General features: G+C 34.6%; 1 protein-coding gene across 1 annotated transcript in view; it reads right to left on the bottom strand.

Moving 5' to 3' along the window:
* LOC134672660 (uncharacterized) overlaps nucleotides 1–17,582 on the bottom strand; it is a 538,774-nt gene extending 521,192 nt beyond the window's left edge. The window contains exon 1 of the mRNA XM_063530618.1: nucleotides 17,109–17,582. The gene's annotated coding sequence lies outside the window, so the exon portion shown is untranslated. The remainder of the gene's footprint in view (nucleotides 1–17,108) is intronic.
* Nucleotides 17,583–18,055: the final 473 nt, after the last annotated feature.

Here is an 18,055-nt window from a genome sequence, read left to right as displayed (position 1 = left end):
GTTAAAATTACAAAAAATGTAAGTTAAATCAATTAATACCTACGTACGCAGATCAAATACCGTCGCTATTTACGTAAACGTATACATGTAATATTAAAGCGCCTTAGCTACCCTTAACTCCTTGCCAAAACACTCATAACATAACGTAATATAATATAACATTACAAGCGTTACAAACATGCCGCGAAGTGAAATTAATCGTATCAATTATACACGAAACCCCATTGATGGCACTCTGCTATAACTTACAACCAACGGGTTATGCTTAGGGTTGGTACTTACCGGAAATGTATGTATATACCTACGTAGATTTTACACAAAATAAGACAAATATTAACTAACTACGATAAGAAAAAAAATCTTTATTCACAAAACATTATGAACCTCAATTAGTTAATTCATGTTTTATCTCTTTCTTATAAAAAAATATATTATTTCAAATTGACGGATTCAGACAAACGATAGATTGAGGTTTTTAGCGTACTTATGACTAACGCCATAATAAGGTTTTTTTTGTTAATTGGAATCTATTGACAGATGAGGACAAGAAACATGTAGGTACTCCTGTGCAGTCAATTCTTTGTTTTAATTAATAACTTTCTTTCTTAAATTTATACATATATATATCTTTGTTAAATCAAACTTTTTATTTAAATATAATAATTTAAATATGAACTAGCTTCTATTCTCTACGTCTGACCATTATGTGCACTCATCATGGGAAGCCTAAATGGGAATCTCGAGAATCACGAGTACAGAAACACAGTTATGGGAGATCGAGGTGAGTTGTAACTGTCACAACTCACCTCGGTCTCCCCTACGAGGTATCTGTCCCATAGTGCGTGCATATTTTGGCAACCCTGGTTACTCGTAATTTGCGCGGATCGGAACGTTATTAGTTTAATAAAGGGTCGCGTTGTTTAAGCAATAAAATTGCTCGTTAATTGCGTTTAGTTGAACCACAAGTAACTTCGGAGCACTATTGAGTTTGTAATAACTCTAACTTCCTCAAGTTGGAAAATTTAGAGCGGTTTTAAGCGCGCGTAGGCTTATTTTTGCTCACACATGAAGCCCCAACAAACATGCATCGTATTGTTTCTTTCTAACAAACAGAAATGTTAAAATTACGTTAATTTAACAAATCGATGGTTTGTTAGATTTGATAGGCGTTTATGAATTAACTAGTTATTATTCCGTTAAACTACACACACATCACAACAAAATCAGTAAAATCACCCACAAAATTCAAAAATTAAATAACTTTCCATCCAAACCGATTTAAAATTGAACCAATCACAACCATTGTTGTCAAACAAAGCACTCTCGATACAGCGATTCCCCAGCGTACCTTAAACACAGTCTGACCAATCGTCAACCTTAATGCAACGTCATATGGTCGATTATCGGTCAGTTGAGTACAAAGTTTAATTTAAACCTAAAATGCTCCATTTCCAGCGTCAAATCGCGTATAACTGAAACACCTAATTAAGCCACAGCAGCATAAATTGTGCATAGTGATGTGATTAGGAATATTCCTGTTCCTGGTATTGTTCCCAACGATCCCGTAAAGTAAATATAATACATTACCAAGGCAGAACCCAAATTACTTACATAATTATATTTTATATACAAGTTTTTATTTAAGTTGTTATATTTGTATATACTCGTATTTAGAATTGTCTTGATTAATACTAATTAGTTGCCTGTTGAATGAAAAGTAAAGTCATCGATAAAAACTTGTATCAAAAATGACATCTTTGTGAAGAACTTTTTACTTTTTTGTATTTTTGTATTTATTCTGCGACCATTTTTTTTATTTATTGTATTATGTTACCATTTTAGGTAGGTATGCCATAGTCGATGAAGTTACTCATATTTGAAGAAACATGATTTATATGTCATGCTCATTGGAATACGTTTATATATGTTGGAAATTCTGAAGTATTTTCCTGGAATTATAACCACTTAGCTGGCTTTTTCAGGGAACCTTGTGACGATATTTGTACTAACAAGATCTATTCAGCCTTATCACAGTCCGAAGGTACTAATTGGTTAGACTCCTGGAAATAACCTATATTTATAGTAGTGGACCCTATAATGGACGTGGAACCAGTAATGGGACAAAAAAACATAATTCCTCTAAAATAAGTATCTAAAAGTACTTAGTTTATAAACACTGGCTGTATATTATCATAAATAAGAGTCCTAGAGCTGTTTCCGTTTGAAGTTTTATTAAATTTGGTTGTTTTTTAAGAAATTGGCGACAACCTAAAAGTTGTCGTGTCACTGAAAAAAAATACCACTACGAATTCTTAACAACTTCGCTAAGAGAGGTGAGTTAATTTATTAAATTTTAATTAATTAATACTTGATGAAAACTAGAATGTGTTTTGTTAATTGCATTTACCATGAGATAAGGTGTATAACACACTATGTTGTGACTCCACAGATGTAAAAAAATAGTGGTATTTGGCCCAATCCCATCATAGGAGCTGTAAAACAGCGTACCTCCTATGATGGGACAAATGACAGAATGATGCTTGCTATGCCATAATTTCATGTTTAAACAATACAGAAATAAAATGTAGTTAAGAAATATGTCAATCAGGAGGTATTCTCGGACTTCGGATAAATTAATATCATTTTTCCAAACTTTTATTTAACTTGCCCTGTTAGTTAGTGTGGGTCCAATCTTGGTAGCTGAATTTGAGCCACTTTTCGATTTCCGATTCAGTTGAAATTTTGTGTAAGTACGTAATTAAGTATGCAAATCGGATGACAATGCAATATTATGATAACATGGACCTGATCTGATGATGGAGACAGGAGGTGGCCATGGGAACTTTATCGCATTAAACCCTAACTAATTGTGTTAGGGTATATTCGAATTGTCTCGATGGATCTAATACAATAATAATTGGCTGTGGAAAGAAAAATACATTCAGCGATAAAAGCATATACCAAAAATTGTTTTATTTTGCCGTAATTTATTCCCCATTTCAATATTTTATACTGATAGAGCAATGTCCATTATAGGGGGCCCATTACTGGATCCACGTCCATTACCGGGGGCCCATTACTGGAACTTTGGTGTCCATGACTGGAGAAAAAAAGCATAGTTTTAATTTGTTTAATATGTGGAAACTAATTGCAGTATATTTGATACAACACGCCTAAAACATGAAAGACGGATAGGACTTTCATCTTTTAACACGCTAAGTGGTAGACCATTTACATGTATAAGGGAAATATCATAAATACTCCAAATTTCTTCTTAAATGTCCCATGACTGGTGCTGTTACTATATGTGTAAAATAAGCTTTTTTATATTACCTGCCTATAATCCTTATTAAGCTTACCTGTAATCTACCATAATACTTGGTATTTTTTATTTGTTTATGTATAACTGTTAAATTCCCCAATATTGCCCCGAGCCGCGAACATTCCCAAACACAGCACATCACTATTTGCGCGTTTAAAATGAAAAATGGCACACATCACGCGGGTTGGCCGGTAAACGGTAAAAAACGTAAATGGTCGACGTGATTTCGCGAAATGACCAGTGGACGTTGTTTACCTGCCCGCCCATTTATATTGTAATAAATAAACTCGGCTGGACGTTGGATTGTTTTGCTGTCGGTATGGTAATTACGCTAAATAAATATTTGAGGATAGCAGACAGATCGACCTAGTTCCAAACTAAGCAAAGCTTGTATACTTGGTCGAGCAGATCTTGTCAGTAGAAAAAGGCGGCAAATTTGAAAAATGTAGGCGCCAAGGCGCGTAGGAGCTCATAGAAAATTTGAATTTCGCGCCTTTTTTTACTGACAAGATTTGCTTGACCATCTATATTATGTACTGTATATGGGTTAGGTAACGATATATACCTAGAGGTAGGTACATTATAAACACTCATAACTCGGGAACAAATTATAATAAACACAAATAAAATATATTGGCCTTACCTGGATTCGAACCAGAGATCTCCTGCTTCGGAGTCAGGGTAGGCAGGGTAATTGTAATTATTGTAGTACATACATATAATATAACGATTCTTTAATTTGAAACTCATTTCCAACAATAAGAATACCTAGAAACCAAAAAATAAAACAATAACGGATAGTTCGAAAAACTCGCTAGCTAGAAGATTTTGATTACTTTAGACAGTCTTTTCCTAGGGTAACAAAAATGTGGTCTTCAAAACTATTGATAATTACTACTGATAAGTACAAATAAGATAAGTACAGTCAACGTTAAAAATATGGGTGTACAAATCATTTCAAAAATATGTCCCATAACTCTTATGTCAGTGAATTAAGAACTATGGGACATATTTTTGAGTAAGTTGTCTACACCCATATTTTTACCGTTGACTGTACAAATGTTGATAAGTACAAATGTTGTAACAAAACCACGAGAAAAACAATACACTCTTTTTGTTTGGGCAGTCGTGTAAAAATAGCGCTAATTTACTCGTAAGTTACATTTTCATATTTAAAAGCACTTCGATTACAAAATACATTTTTATACCCAATTATAGACATTGATAATAACGCTAAAATTACACAATAGAAAACAATATAAAAACGCTCACGAAAAACCAATAAGCCGTCTATTTGATGTTTTTACAGCTAAAACGCCTATCATAAAATTGTATTGGCTTTTTTTATAGACGATCGGCCGAGGAATGCGTTCCTAATACCGCCCCAAATATTACGAGATATTAATATTATCGATCAGACCAATGTTCCTACCGCCTTTGAGGAACCAGTATAATAAGCCCTGTACGGGATGTTTTCAACTCGGATCCATATTTTGGGGCGTTTCAGAAAAGTGTCGGATACCTGACGCTTTTTTTAACACTTCAGCGGGCGCAGCATGGTACCATTTTTATCGCCTGTCACTATGCCCGTCACTTTCGCACTTACATACTTGTTAGAACGTGCGTGATAGACATGGTGACAAGCGATAAAAATGCGACCCTATACCGCCGCTGATAAAGCTGAGCAGCGGATATTTGGCACGATAACTTTTTGATAGCTAAACTTTAAAATTAACGGTTCCTACGAGTGTAACACAGATTTCTGCGGGTTCTTAAGGTAGCTGCCATACGCGTCACATCCTCTAAAAAGTAAAAATCTTTTTGTGGAATGCTCATTTGGCTCTCCAATAGAATTAAACATTGATATCTGATCGGCCAAAATGTACCTACGAAATAGCAAAATTTTCTTAGCGATTTCGGTTTTGGTCCCATAGTAAAAGTTGCTCAGTATGACCTAACTATAATATATAGTAATTAGTACCTATACGCCATATTATAATTAACAACTGTGTGAAATGACAGATCAAAGTTACGTTGGTCAGAATAACGTGATACATACGTGGACGTGCATAGAATGGATAGGAGAAGGCTTGACGTATTCTTGGCAATGCAGGGGCTCGGGTTGCCTTTTGGCCATTCATATTTATAAAAGTATCTACAGTATCTAATGACTGACACGAATTCTAATGATTGATTTGAAGGAGTCGTTTTTTGACAGAAAGAACGTGAAAATATTGTTAAACGCTCCATGGCCGCAAAAAATTAAAAAGGAAATTTATCGCTTACGAGAGTTTTTGCGCAAATCTATTACAAAATTCACTCGTGTTTTATTGAGGTACACTGGGGTAACTTTTAATGCGGGATAATTATGAAAATCGCTTATATCTACTAAATTAATTTTACGTACAAAATTTCTACTCACTCTATTTCCTTTGTATGACTTTTAGCAAAGAAAACTGGTACCATATATTGATAATTATGCTACGTAAATGTTCATTAATTTCTGGCGGCGGCTTCGTGTGTATCTGGATGTGAATTAGATCTGATGGATTAGTTATGATACTGACAGATCAGATCCATATCTAATCTAGACCGAAATCATATTCTGTTATTAAAATCAGAATACGTCTGCAAGTATCATTTGTAGGTACTCTACGAGTATCAGCCGTGGCTCACTCCGCGATTTCGCCGCTTTGCAATAGGTAGCTACAAGTACATCCGTTCCACACCAATTTTGGTGGCTAGCCATAAACCGCGCGTGGCGCTGTCGCCACCTAGCGGCTATATCTGTCCTGATCATAACAGACGCGTTTTGTTAGAGAGCGAGTCTTTTGTACCTAGTACTATTATTTATTCTGTGACTCTATATGAAATAAATGTGACTTAAATCTCTGTCAAATAACATAAATACACCCAACCATAAGGCTTACGAACTTCATCTCGTTCACCCTTTCAAATCGCGAAATTGAATGATAGGGAAAATTCTTTGACAGATCGGTATCTAGGTTAAAATATACTTAGTACAGAATTGGGGCCCGAACCCCCTTTTACCCGATTACGGAGAAAAGGGATTATGAATTTAACTGAATTCTATGCGGTGTCATGGTTTCCTTTTGCGTAAAAATGGAAAAAGTTTGGTTTTAGGCAATAGTACAAGATTTCCAGCTTCACCAGATGTACAATTTCAAATTCAAATAATTTTAAATTTCAAGTTCTATAATATTGTTGGTTACACGATGTTGTCCTTCGTAAGTATTACCTACCCATAAGTGTACAGTCATCAGCAATAGTATCTTACACAACTAGGGCCGCAAAAATATACGACGCGCTCTTATTGCGCTCCAAATAAGAACGTGTCACATATTTTTGCGGCCCTAGTTCTGTAAGATACTATTGCTGATGACTGTACAATATTCTTAAATTACATGTCATATAAAAGTTCCGAACATGAGGAAGTACACCTAGTGTTTCAGTTTCGTGAGTACTGCAGATTGATTAGTGACAATGATCGCCGGCTACAAGAGTAGCATGCATGTGCTATTGAGGCGTAGGTATCGTACCAAAAGGCTTTTTATTTAGCAACATCAGGCCCCTGTTTCACCAACGTGACAGGTGCGACGAATTGTAAAATCACTGTTGCTGACGTCACAGGCATCCATGAACTACGGTTACCGCTTACCATCGGGCGGGCCGTATTCCTGTTTGCCACCATCATTGTATTATTAAAAAAAACTTTATGATATCGGAAAAAAACCGATATTTCTCTTGCTAAGTTTATGACAATTGTCACAAGAAACACTACAATTGTCACGCAATTCCGACATATAACTCATTACCTGTCAAGAATTACCTACAATTCTTCTAAATCTTTGACAATTGTCAGAAACTTCGCAGGAGAAATATCTGTTTTTTTCCGATATAATAAAGTTTTTTTAAATAATACAATGATGGTGGCAAACAGGAATACGGCCCGCCCGATGGTAAGTGGTAATCGTAGCCCATGGATGCCTGCGACGTCAGCAATAGTGATTTTACAATCCGTCGCACCTGTCACCGTTGTGAAATTGGGGCCAGAAGTAAGTTTTTACTTTAGAATACGGATTAATTTTAGAATACGCGGAAAAGGTGGGAAAAGTACACAGCGAAGGCTCGCATTCAACTCCTTTTCATTAAAATAGTTTTTGTTTGTATGTTTTACGTTATTATCATCAATATGCCGAAGTAAAAAAAACTGTCAACGTATTTTTGGCCCTGTATTATGTGTTGTTGAATTTTTGTTTTTCATTCGTGGACAAATTTACAGTCGTCCACGAAAGAGTTAAGTTCCATTGTATTGAAGGTTTTCCTTTCCTAGCAATGTAATTGTTTGAAACCCCATAGACTCTAAGGGCGCCTACAAGATGGCCCACTTGTTGATAAAAGCACCGTCACCCAGGATTGCAGAAGTCCCCTCGTAAAAGTACCGTAACCGTAAAATTGAGCAATTCAGTTTATCGGGACAGAAGGCTGTAAAATAATAAAGTTCATTTAGATTAGGTTGCAATTATTAGAAAAGGATATTGATGTTATGAATATGAAATACGGGTGTTTAGTTATTTTTCTTTTTTTTCTGATATATGAAATGTGGATAAAATGTAGGTTCGTATTTTGTACATAGGTACCTGAGTGTATTGTGTGTATCGGCCTGGTTCTAATTTTAATAAACGTCAAAAATTAAATCTCGATACGATATGGATCGGATCTGTCAGTGTCAAAAGTGACGTTTCTTCAATTAAAACGTCACTTTTGCTCCGATCCGATCCATATCGTATCGGGATCTAGTTTTTGACGTTTATTAAAATTTTAATCAGGCTGTGTGTCTGTGTGCTAATGTCCGTTTAACAGTTTTACCCGAGACGTACATGCTATTATTTTACCGTATTTCATAGTTAATCATCATAATCATAATCATAATATTTATTGATAAAATAAATTACAGGTCACATTTTATACAGTGTATAAAGATTATATTTAAGCACGAATTTTCACTACATAATGTAGGTTGTATTTAATTAATATATTACATCTATTTTAGTTCCTAAATTTTAAAGAACTCCTTATGGTCGTAGAACGCTTGCTCGACTAACCAATTTTTTAATTTGTTTTTAAATACTGCCACGCTTATGTATGTACATGTCTCCGGATTTACATATACAAAGAAAAACTTATAGTTAGAATTTCTATGACATGTAATAGGCTTTTAATGTTTATTACTCAGCTACATCAGCTATCATATGTGACGGACGGTCGATAGATGCGGGTTCGAGTCCCGGCCGATTAGCCGCACGCATGTTCTGTAATCGATACGTTATATTGTGGGGATATGCGGAGAATTATACAGGGTGTAAAGATAAGTCCCTGGAGGGAAACTACCTTAAATCTTTAAGCTGGCTCATTTTACCTAAAGGAGACATTCCTTTATTTTTAAAAAGAAACAAAACTGCATTCAAAGCTTTTCTTAAAACTCGTTTACCTCGCCCGGGACTCGAACCAACTAAAAATTCCAAAAAATAACACTCGCAATTTTAGGTTTTCTACTAGTCGATACAGTTAATGTTAATGATAACATTTCTCCAAGAAACATTCGGTCTTAGACTCGTCTGTCGTACACACGAGTCTAAGACCGAATGTTTCTAACTTCTGCTGCTGACTGTACCTTTCACGTCCTTTCTATAATACGCTAGTGTTTATATAATAGATATAAATAATACTGGGTGTTCATTAGGTACACTCGATCACATTTATCTCGATAGCAGCAGTCGGGTCAACGTATCAGTGGGGCTTCCATATTAGATTTCTTCCGCGGGTACGTCGGATCGATTCTCACCGATAACATATGCGTGGGACTACAACTTATAGATGCCGCAAATACTATAAATAATAACATACACACACATACATTATAACACATATACATTATAATTTAATTTGAATACTAAATGGCACAGATTGGCATAAATTAATACAATGAAATTTATAAATTAAGGTAAGTCCTGTTAAAATATGCAATAAAGAAGTTATAAATGATTATGAATGAAAAAAAAGTTTGTACTTGGCTGGTATCCTGATGAATCTAGAGTATTTGAAAATGATGTCGATTTCACATAAATATCATATAAATTACTTATGATGTCTATATTATGATCTAACCCCCTTGCTCATAAACGCGCTACAAACCTCAATTACCTAATAATCGTTTGTCCTTATCTGTCCTTTTGACTTATGTATTTGTAAGAAAAGGATAAAACATAATTTAACTAGATTAGGCCCGTAAAGTTATATAATATCTACATCCCATAGGGGTAGTCACTTAAAAATACATTAGTCTCGGTGTATTTATTACAGTTTAACCTTTCACAGGTATGTGTGGTGGTCAAACATCATGGGTTCAAGCCTCGGTTGTGCTGCATGAAGCATAAAATATAGTTCTCGAAAAAAATTCTAATATATGGCTACAAATTCGGTCAAGGTCCTTATCATATACAAAAAAAAGGTTAAATTCCTTGATATGTAGAATTTTACAATTGATTAAATTTGCGGCATCTATTCACTCTTATGTCTATGTAACCTTCGTAGATGTACGTATACGAGTAGAAAGTACACCCGCAGGGGTAGGTGGACTGAAATTGCATTAGTCTCGGCTTATTTACATCTTGTTTCATCATTTCTGGTTCAGTAAGTTTATTTGTCCAAAATGGTGGGTTAGAGAAATTTTGTTTGTTTCAAAAAATAACCCTTATATTACATTTCGTATTATTTGCTATGGTTCGCTGGTCAAACAATATTCACCTCTCGACAATTAGTTAGAATAGAAAGGGTTTTTTAAGTTATTTCAGTTACACGCTGTACGAGTATATGAATTTAAGTCTTTGTATACAGGGTGGAAAGATAAGACGGGCCCTGGAGGGAAACTACCTTAAATTCGAGTTTTTATTTTTTTGAATTTTTAGTCGGTTCGAGTCCCGAGCGAGGCAAGCTAGTTTTAGAAAATCTTTGAATGCAGTTTTGTTTCTTTTTAAAAATAAAGGAATGTCTCCTTTAAGTAAAATGAGCCAGCTTAAGGATTTAAGGTAGTTTCCCTCCAGGGCCCGACTTATCTTTCCACCCTGTATATACGCTTAATGGTTATAAATATGAATATATTTGGACTAAAATAAATTGTTTAAAGTATTTGTAGGCACCATTACAAAAATTCTGTGTATTCTCATTTGTCCCCGCTCCACGTGAGCGCTGCCATACATGAGGCGAGGACAACTGGGAATGATTCATATGAATGAACCTATTCTGTGCCCGATGGGGACAAAAGGGAATACACCCAAAATTCAGGTAATTCCATAAATATTTTTTCGTTAAAGAAGTTCGAAGGCGAAGTAGTTAGTTTAGGTAAAGTAGTTTTAGTTAAACAATCCACAAAAATAATAACGTAAAACTATAAACACAGAATTCTTACGTAGACAAAATGCAAGCCGTTTTGTACATAAAAAAGCGTAAGGAAGACTCTTGTTATGCGATCCATTTGACTAAGTACTGCCTACAAACATTTGCATACGCGCCGCGTCATTCCTAGGTCTAGCACAATGCACTTAGTGCTTCCGTCTCAGGATCTCACTTACCTAGTCTATTATAGTTATATCTTTATGCTAGCCTCCGCTTGTGACTCCGTTCGCGTCAAAGTAGTGGTTAAGAATTTTTAGGCCATTTTCACCCTCCAAAAAACACTCAATATTAAAAACATTACACAACTGACACATTAAGTTATATTAGTAAAACTCCACAATATTTGAAGAATATTGTATATAAATAGTATAAGTGTTAATATCTTGAATGGTTTAATCTCTGCGTTGTATGTCAAGATACTGACGGTTAAAACGACTCTTTAATGGCCAACACGCAATTACACGATAAGTGTAACGTGTGTAGTTTTCTACGACACGACGTCGCAATGTTACACGACACGACGTCGCAATGTGACAAGACGTTGCATCGTGGCACGACACGACGTCGTATCGTGTAATTGTGTTTTGGTCCTTAGTCGTATATATACCTGTAACTAAGATAAGACATTTTATATTATTATTGTTATTATGACAATAATTTTGTTGCTTCCCTCATGTAGATTTGTTTGTAATTTACATATTTATGTACAACGCAGAGTCATTCCTAGGTTATAATTGCCTCTTGCACAATGCTCTTAGTGATTCCATCTCAAAGTCTTACTTATCCAGTCTGCTGTGGTTAGTTTTCATACACGTTACTGCGCGAGTGTGTTATTTTCCCGCGAATGCGCCTGAAGCGAAAATAAAAGTTTTTTTTTTCATATACATAGCGCCATAGTCAATTAATCGCATTCTCGTTTTTACATATTTTTAGTGTTTGTGTAAATGGGTAAGTTGGCGTTTCACGTCGGAAAAAAAGGTAAAATAATGAAATAGTAATATTAATTAACGGCCCTATTCGAACTTTAAGATACGTCAGCTAATAGATCTTGAAACGATATGGATTAGATATGTCAGTGTCAAATGTGACGTTTCTTCAAAGAAAAATGTCACTTTTGACACTGACACATCTAAGATCTATTAGCTGACGTATCTTAAAGTTCGAATAGGGCAGTAATTATGTGTTTGTACACGCGACAGTTTAAAATGTTATATTGGGTAAAAACATGACAAAATTTCATATTTACCTGTATTTTAAAGATGTCCTAAATAGATAGGTTACCTTAGAAGTAGCCGATATCCACGGATAGTAAACTTTTATAGTATGTAGTTCGTTTATAACCAAGATCTTCTATTTCACATTTGTTATCGAGCCAATTTAGTGTAAATGTAATGTTTCCATTACCATCAGCAATTGATCAAATTCTTCAATTAGAAATTGCCAAAACTAGCACAAATTATTGCACGTGCAGAAAATATTCCATTTGAACAAATATTTAGAAATGACAGGCGAGTAAACTTTTGGAATAAAAATAACTTACAGTTTCAGTTTGATGTAGCTTCGAAGTTTAATTCAGCGTCTTATTTTCGTCTGCAAACTTTTATTTAGAAAATGTCATTTTGTTAGTGAGTTGATAACAATAAAAGGACAAAGTTCGTAAACAATATTACCTTTCTATTATTTTATGTCTGGTTATTTTAAGAAAAGATTGATGCACAATATAGTTTGGTACTTACTAAAATTATTAAAAATTAAACTTTGCTCAAGCATTCTGTAAAGTTTTTTACAGTCTCTGCTACCTAATCGGTAGTGACCGAGCTTATCCTTGTCCTGGGTTTGAATCTCGGTAAAGGCCATTTATTTGTGTGATAACCAAGTGTCATATTTGTCAGAAACAGACATAAATATTTCCTATCCATACATTTCATAATTAATTTATCTATCTATTATGTATACATAAAACATACAACATTAGCTTTATTGAGCTTATAGTGAGACTAAGGTTGTTATGTGTAAGATTATCCCGTATTATTTATTTATTTATTCTGTACCAATTGGTCATTAGTCATTAGGCTAAGTAACAGGAAACGAAAATGGATCATGTTTCATACCAGTTAAAAGGAACGTGTACTAGTCACGAGAGGTTTAACAAATAACCCAGATTATGTCATTTATTAATTCTGATAGCCTAGGTAGGTCGTAGCCTAGGCTACGTGCAATAGAAATTTAGGATTTACGGACCGCATCGACTATTAAAAGTGTGATGAAAATTAAGTTACGCGGTATTAAAATATTCCAAACAATCTCGTATTAAACATTTTATTAACTTATTGTATTTTTGTGCTATTGTTAAGTTATAGTTACATAAGAAATAATCAGTATTCTAAGACTGGAGAAAAAAATCAGTCGCTAAGAATAAAAGAGGACCATAAATAGGTAGCCCGTGAGAGATCATACATACATATATGTATATCTATATTCACACGAAAAAACAAAATATTCATTTCAATAGACTCTTAATCGGTGTACTTTCGTTTCGGCCAAATACTTTTCGCCAAATACTTTTCGCCAAATTTCACTTCCCAAGAAACTTATCGCAATAGTTTCATTTCCCAAAGGAACCTTTAGCAAAGTTACACTTCGCATATAATTTATTTGGTCAAATTATCATTTGGCATGATTTTACTTTGTCAAATGTTATTAGGACAAAAACTTATTTAGCAAACGTTTTTTATTGTCTAATATTATATTCCAAAAAGATGTTTGGTCAAAATTGTCACTTCGCAAATTTGACAAATAGGCATCTCTATTTAAAGTACTTTTTGTTATTTATTTATTTATTTAAGAAGAAACAAACAGTCGTTTACAAATAGGTTTACAAAAATATTTCTTAAATTAAGACCTGGAGTTTCCTTATTATATATAAAAATTGCAGTCTGTAAAATAAAGTAACATAAACATAAGGTACTAGATTAGTTTGAACATATAGGTATACTCACGAGAGTCGGAGTGAAATTAATGGGTATTGATTAAATTACCGGAAAGAGACATAAGTAATGAAAAATTACATACTTAATTAATTACCGAAAAGCACGTTTTAGTGAATTTATGGAACAGTTAAACAAATCTAAACTATAAAGTTTTTCATTTTCGTTAAAAAGTTTACAAACACGTCTCATAAATACATTTTTTACATAGCATGTTCTACTATAGGGAATGGAAAACATTTTTTTCTTCTGACATTGGCGCTGACGTCTATGAGGAACTCTCAAATGTATTTGATGTAGTAGTGAGGGGACATCTAACACATTATTCAATATTTTGAAAAGTAGGACAGAGTCTACACAGTCTCGTCGACTAGCAAGAGTTTGGAGTTTATGATGTGTCAGAGATTCATTATAGTTAAGGTGAGTATGACCAGTTCTAAAATCGAGGGTTCTAACAAACTTCTTTTGTACTCGCTCCACTCTATCACTATGAACATTATGGTAGGGTTTCCAAACTGCGCAGGCAAATTCGAGGTGGCTGCGGACAAAACTGTTAAAAAGGATTTTGTAAGTGACACTATTTTTAAATGGCTTTCCTAATCGTAAAATGAAACCTAGTTGTTTGTACGCCTTTTTTATAACCGAGTCTAGATGAGGTATAAAAGATAGTTTTGAGTCCATAATAACTCCAAGATCGCGAATTTGTGTTACTCTACTCAGACGATTGTTGCCTAATGTGAAATTATAATTAAGATTATTTTTTTTCTTAGAAAAACTTATAACATAACATTTATTCAAGTTTAAAAATAACTTATTTTGGGTACAAAATGTCTCTAGATTTTTTAAGTCATCTTGGAGCAAATAATAATCTTCAATAGAATGAATTATCTTATAATTTTTTGTATCGTCTGCGTAGAGCAGCACTTTCGAATTTTTAATATATTTATCTATGTCATTAATAAAAAGCGTAAACAGTAAAGGGCCTAAATGAGATCCCTGTGGTACCCCGGAACCAATGGACTTCCATTGAGAGGCGTAGCCTGCTAGAACAACACATTGGCTCCGATTCTCTATATATGATTTAATCCAGCGGAATAGGTCTCCGTGTATTCCAAGGTGCCAAAGCTTGAGTAAAAGTGTATTGTGACATATTTTGTCAAAAGCCTTGGCAAAGTCTGTATACACGGCCTCTACACTTGCGCCTCCATCCATCGCTACTAAGATATCACTAGTGAAAGTCAATAGGTTAGTGTCTACCGAACGACCTTTGTAGAAACCGTGTTGATTAAGGCTAATATGATTTTTGACTACTTGGGACAGTTCATTTGTGACTATCTTTTCGAAAATTTTGTTAAATTGGCATAATTTTGAAATCGACCTATACTGTTCAATATTTTGGCTAACTTGACCCTTGGGGATAGGAGTTACGAAAGCTTTTTTCCAAATTTCAGGAACACAACCAGTTTTAATTGATTTTTGGAAAAGAATAGTGAGTGGGGATGATAAGTTCGCTGAGCATTTTTTTATAAAAATTGGATGAATACCATCAGGGCCTGCACCTTTGTTGGTATTGATTTTATTCAATAGTCTATGGACAATGGCACGGTTAATATATATGTTACTTGCGTCAATTAAGGGTTCAGTTGGTGGCACCAGAGTATCAACTCGAAAATGAGTATCTGACTTTTCAAAAACGGAGTGGAAGTGATCATTAAATAAGTTACAAATTTCTGCACCGTCTGAGGACGTGCAGTCTTTATATTTCATAGTCTTTGGTATTTTATTTTTAGTATTAATCGACTTAATATACGACCAGAAATAATTCGGGTGTGATTTAATTTTGTTTTCCGCGTATGATATATAACCGTTGTAGCACTGTAATTCCATTTTTTCTGCGCGTTTACGTAATATTTTAAATGTCTCGTAGTCCAAAGGATTACGGTATTTTTTCCATAACCTATGAAACTTACGCTTTTCACTAAGCAACTTTCTTAAAGGTTTGGTGTACCACACCGGGACAGACGATGACATATTAATCCTACGCCTAGGGATGTGAATACTAATAAGTTTATTTAAAATATCGTAGAATTTAGTAACACAGCCAGTCAAATCACTATTTTCAAAGAGTGAGTACCAATTTATTTTAGATAGCTCCAAGTTAATCTTGCTATAATCACCACAATTAAAATTATAAATAAAACTAGGACTAGGATAGGTTATGTTATAATAGGTACGTTAAATTCTACGTAATTTGGGCGGGTTGAGTTAGGTTTGAACTGCGATCCTCACAAAACGGAACCGCTTTCAGAAAAGTGGGTAAGGTTAGGTTAGAACTGTCACCCTCACAGAATCGAAATGCTATTAGAAAAGTGGGTTAGGTTAGGTTAGAACTGCGGTCCTTACAGAAACGAAATTCTATGTACTAAAAAAAGGTCATCGAAGTGGATTAATTAATTTAATAGAATAACGAGATGTAAAAAAATTGCATGACATTTTAAACTAAAATGTGGTTTGAATATTGGTGGTTATTTACTATTTTTGGGTTACAATGATTACTTTGGTGTTATTTGCTTTAATAGAATAGCAAGATGTAACAAATTTGGTTGTCATTTTATATTAAAATGGAGTTTTAATTTTAGTGATCATTTACTACATATTTTTGGCAGTAAGAATGTTTTTTTTTTGACGTTACATTTTACTATGTATATATGTAATGATCAGTTAAATACTAGACAAATAAAATTCTGCAGCCTCCACTTTATTGGTATGTAAATTGTATGCCATGCAATATTTTGGGACATGTAAGTTATGCTTAATGATACATTTGACTAAATAATATTTGGTAAAATGAAACTTGTCCAAGTAATTATTTGCTAAACAATAACTTGCCAAAAAAGACTATTGCTAACTGAAAATTTGCGATAAGTTGTTTTGCCAAACATTTTTTTGGGAAATGATAATTTGGGAAACATAGTTTGGGATGTGATACTTTGGGAAACGATTTTGGCCCATTCGTTAGTAAACCCTCTTAATCATCAAAAACACGCCTAAACCACTTTAACCCGAGATGACCCCACGTTGGGCGCCACTTTTATAATCTACAAACAACATTAAATTTGTTAATGGTTTATGTAGCTGAGAAAATTACATTTATCTTACACATCAATATTCCCTTTACTTTTACCAAGTGCCTGCCTGCGGGATTTATTCATTTTATGCATTTATTAACACGTTTTTCTTATTCAACCGTCTAAGACCTTAAACTCATGATGATAATTAATGGAGATACCCTATAATAATAATAAAGTCACTAAAATACTTACAAAACAATGTCACTATTCACAACACTTCACTATGTCGCTACACTAATCTAAATGTAACCACTACCGTCACTCACTACTAAAATTCACTTTAGCACTAAACGAACCGTTTCATACAAAATTCACTGCGGTCCATCGGACGAGATCGGATCTAAAGTTGATCACACCGCGCCGGCAAAGTTAGTAAAGTTATAAGCACACCATATGCAAATCTAGTTTACGTATCGTAAAATGCAGGACAAAATCGCCGCCCCTCAACACGTCCGTTCGTCGCGAGTACGCGACGTCAACTGAGGAAACGAAGCATCCTGCCCTACAGTTTTCCACGAGACAGGGATGGGGATGGTTGGAAAATCGGGCTCGCGTGAGTGCGAGGGGGATGGAGGAAGGAAGTTTGGCGCTGCACGTGGTGCGATGCGGTCAATGGTATGTTGCAACGCCGTCTACGGTCATCGCCATACGGTGATTGGATATGGTTTTTTTAATCGGATAAAAATATAAAAACATCTTATATTAATAGAAGCTATAGTCATGACACTTTTTATAATATATTTAGATTGTAATAATGTGCAATTTTATACATTAAGTTGCAACTCAGGACGCCTATTCGAAATTCACAGATTAATGTTATTTTAAAAATGAGTTATCCTGCGTATGATGTCGATTTATAAAGATCTAATAGGCTTCCAGCCACGCCACAGAATAAATAATAGTACTAGGTACAGAAGACTCACTCTCTAACAAAACGCGTCTGTCACGATCAGCACAGATATGGCCGCTAGGTGGCGACAGCGCCACACGCGGCTAACGGCAAACCCCAAAATTGGGGTCGAACGGATGTACTTTTAGCTACCTGTAGCAAATCGACGAAATCGCAGAGTGACCCACGCCTGGCCACGTTATTTCCAGGTCCAGATAGTATAGGTACCCTTAGTAGTCTCGGTAGGTTC

This window comes from Cydia fagiglandana, chromosome 17, assembly GCF_963556715.1.
Source record: "Cydia fagiglandana chromosome 17, ilCydFagi1.1, whole genome shotgun sequence".
NCBI lineage: Eukaryota > Metazoa > Arthropoda > Insecta > Lepidoptera > Tortricidae > Cydia > Cydia fagiglandana.
Note: the sequence above shows the minus strand (reverse complement) of the source record. Positions and strands in the feature narration are given on the sequence as shown.